Here is a 3,660-nt window from a genome sequence, read left to right on the forward strand (position 1 = left end):
GTAAACAGTATATTTTAAGGTATATTTTTTTCCAAAGGAGCTCTCACTTGTGGTTGCATTACCATCCTGCAATTAGAAATGGTTTGATTTATTCAGTCTTGTAATGATTTATGCCGTGTCATTGGAAATGATTGTCGTTACACCACAGCCAGTATCTCTGGTTTCATGTGCAGCATGCTGCTTATTTCACCCATGGCAAGGAACATAATTTATTATAATTTGCATGTCTTAATTACTGTTATTTGAGCAACATCGGGGGCAGGAAGCGCGAGAGATTCCTCTCATCTGCAAAGGAGAATAAAGCTGGATCTCAGGCCAGTCATACCTTCAGACGTAGTCGTATCATGGCGACAGAGATGCCAATCGCTTCTGTCTGCCTAATGAAAATTACACAAATGACCCATCCAGTGGCCATCTCGAAACGGCCCAGCAGGTGCACCTCATAAACTCCTTCAGCTGCATTTCATTTCCTACCATGACTAAACATTATGTAAATGGCGAATATATGCTCTGAAAACAATTGCGCTCTGTTGTTTTGTATGTGGGTAAAAGGGAGCCAATTTTAGGCCGTTTCGATTGCATCCTCGCTGTGCAAATGAGTTTCTTTGTTTTGCGCATAATTTGCAGAGCTGAAAGTTATAATACTGTAAGCGATGCTGAGAGGAGAGAGACACACTGCTGATGCACTTTAATTAGTGATGGCTTCTCCTTGATTTATCACCAAACCATGATGAATTTCTCCTCTCCCTCTGCGCTATCTCTTACCCCAAATGCCAGCTCATTGTGTTTCATCTCCAGGGCTGAAATTGAGCCTGTGCCGCATGACCCTTCCTGTAAAACATAATGAAAGCAGCTTTGTATTGTTTGCTTTGTAAAAACCGAATGTGAACGGAGGCTCTTTTCCATCACTGAACCATCCCCTGTCAGTGGCAGAGCAGTGTAGTGTTAATTCAGATCTCTCTGTGGTCTGCTGTGAATCCCTTGTGCCATATGGTGATAGATGTAATTGCTTTTCACTTAAGGTGCTGATAATCTATGTCCAATAGTACGAGGGTCACCCACAGGTCAGCGGTCTAGTTAAAGAGCAATATTATGTCAAATAGTCAGAGAAGGCGGATCTGATGCATCACACTGTACTTGGGGCAGATGGCAAGAAAACCCCCGCCAAAACAAAAAATGATGGATTAGGGATGCATTAGAGGATGGATGTCAGCTGATTTTTCCAGATGTGCGGCACGTCTTCAATAGCCCAGCATTGAAAAGCACGCTATAGATTCTTCCCTGTAGATTTCACCCACTAGAGGAAGCACTTCACTAATGTATGTGTTTATAAAGGCACTATGGACCAGCAAGATGTTATTTGTGACTTGAATATGCATTGATTATAGAAAGCATTCATTAAGTGTTCTCCGTAAACATACAGGGCTTTTTTTTTGTAGGGAATTCTAGAAGAGACTCTTACTAATTTAGACTCACAGTTTGACTACACAATGGCACAATATGTTGTGCCATCTGTAAAGTCTTTGGAAATTTCATGAAGAACTTGAGTCGAATGTTAGGGAAGCACCTTCTGTAGGTGTACGTGTGTAATTTCCACTACCAAACAGAACTGCAAAAATAATGATCATTTTTGAAACATTTTTCCGGTTTAGTTCTGTTAATGGCTTTTGTACGTGCATTCTTCTGTCAATGCGAACAGACTACCTTAATTAAATGCTCAACATGGAGCTTCCTGAAATACTTAATGCACCGCTACTGAATATACACTCCAGAACAAAAGGCTGGAATGAGCCGGTTCTTCTTAATGAAATCATAAACATACAGCACAACCAGTGTAGTCCATTTTCTGAATGAATGGCTCTTGGTTTGTCAGTTTTTGATGAATTTAATGTTTTTAGTATTATTTTTTTTTTTTATAAATAGTACAGGTTAAGTATCGAATGATGCAAACGTCATTACAAATATTATTTTGATCAATTGGCAATTTCAGTTTTGTATTTTTCCAAACATTAATTCCTTCAACGTTTTAAAGCGAGTCACTCAGATGCTGTTTTGTGATTGTATCAGTGCTGATTATTTACATATCCCACCTATCTGGCATACTGCTTTTTGCATGTGTAGCAGGGATGTATGGTAATGTATATTTATGACTGGATGCAGGTAAAGGTTTATATATAAAAAATAGGCTTGCAGATGTTTTGATAATGTATGGAGTTGTGAAAATGGACATCCACTCCTTAATAATACAAATGAATGGAAGTGTGCTCACTGTCTGTACAATCTGACACAATTACATGAGTGTTAAAGAATGTTACATTAGCATAAGCTTTATCCGCTAGCTTTCGCACTACAAATTCAATCCCCTTTCGTTTGATCTGGGCTTCTGCTGAAGGCATGTTCTACACCATGCAAGCACTTGCTACAGCAAGCAGTTTTATGGCTTCTAGGAAATACTGTGTAATTCAGTAGCTTGAATCGTATAAATCCTGATCTCACCGAAAATGATTTACTGAGAAGGGCTGTGCTCACAGACATGCTGTTGAGCTCCAGATGTGAAGAAAAACAACATTCCCTGTAATAACATATGCAGTATGTCTTATATTAGTCAGGGAGGTGTGTTCTTCCTCATTACACTTTACAATAACTTTTTAAGGTCTTTAAATAACCCCTGAATGTGTGTGAGCCTGTCTCTGTCTCAGATTTCTCTCTCTTTCACTCTCTCTCTCTCTCTCTCTCTCTCTCTCTCTCTATCTTTCTGTCTGTCAGTGGCACTTGTGAGATATACAAAGTTGTGATTTCCTTTAGGGTTGAAAATGTAAAAGGCTTTCCGTATTTATATTGAATGAAACATTGTTCATGTCCTTTTTTTTTTTTTTTTACAAAACGTAACATTTTATTTAGTTTGACAGTATAAACTGGTTCAATTCGGCACACTTCTACACTAAAAAAAACGAATGATTCATAAAAATTAAATTATATGGCCGAGGTGGAATACAAGGTGGAATATATACATGTATATAAGAACTGTCGTGCTTATTTTCCTATATCTTCTAGTCTAAAAATAAACTTGAAAAAAAATTCAAGATGACAATTCTGGTCCTCTTTTATCAAATGAAAAAGACAGGATTATAGTGCATACATAGATAAATATACAATTTAGTACATTCAGTAATAGATAGAATTCCATTCATCGTATGTACATTAATAAGATGTTCAAAATATTACAAAAGAAAAAATGATTTGGGGTCAGGGTTTACAATCACTGACTGCTGCTAATCAAGCCAGTAATGCATGACAATGGACAGAAACAGGCAAAATCCAAGTGGCAGTAACCTTGTATACCTACTAGTGGATGATGCAACTGAAATGGGCTGTGCTTCTCCTGTGTTCAGCTGCAGCAGTATTGAAGGCAGGATTTAAACGGTACTCTACTCTGCTGTTTGTAACATGAAGGCATATTAAAGCAGATCTCACCAAGGGAGGAGGGCATCTCACATACTGTGTAAGATCGATAAATACTCAGGAGCATGTCTTGCTGTCAGGGCGAGGGACCGACAGATGCTTTGATGCACGCACTGCTCAGTCTTCACGACAGTGTAAGTCGTATGGTTTTCCCACCTCAGCTATCTACCGATGGGGGAAAAAATGCTCCCTTTCCTC

This window comes from Carassius carassius, chromosome 1, assembly GCF_963082965.1.
Source record: "Carassius carassius chromosome 1, fCarCar2.1, whole genome shotgun sequence".
Lineage (NCBI taxonomy): Eukaryota > Metazoa > Chordata > Actinopteri > Cypriniformes > Cyprinidae > Carassius > Carassius carassius.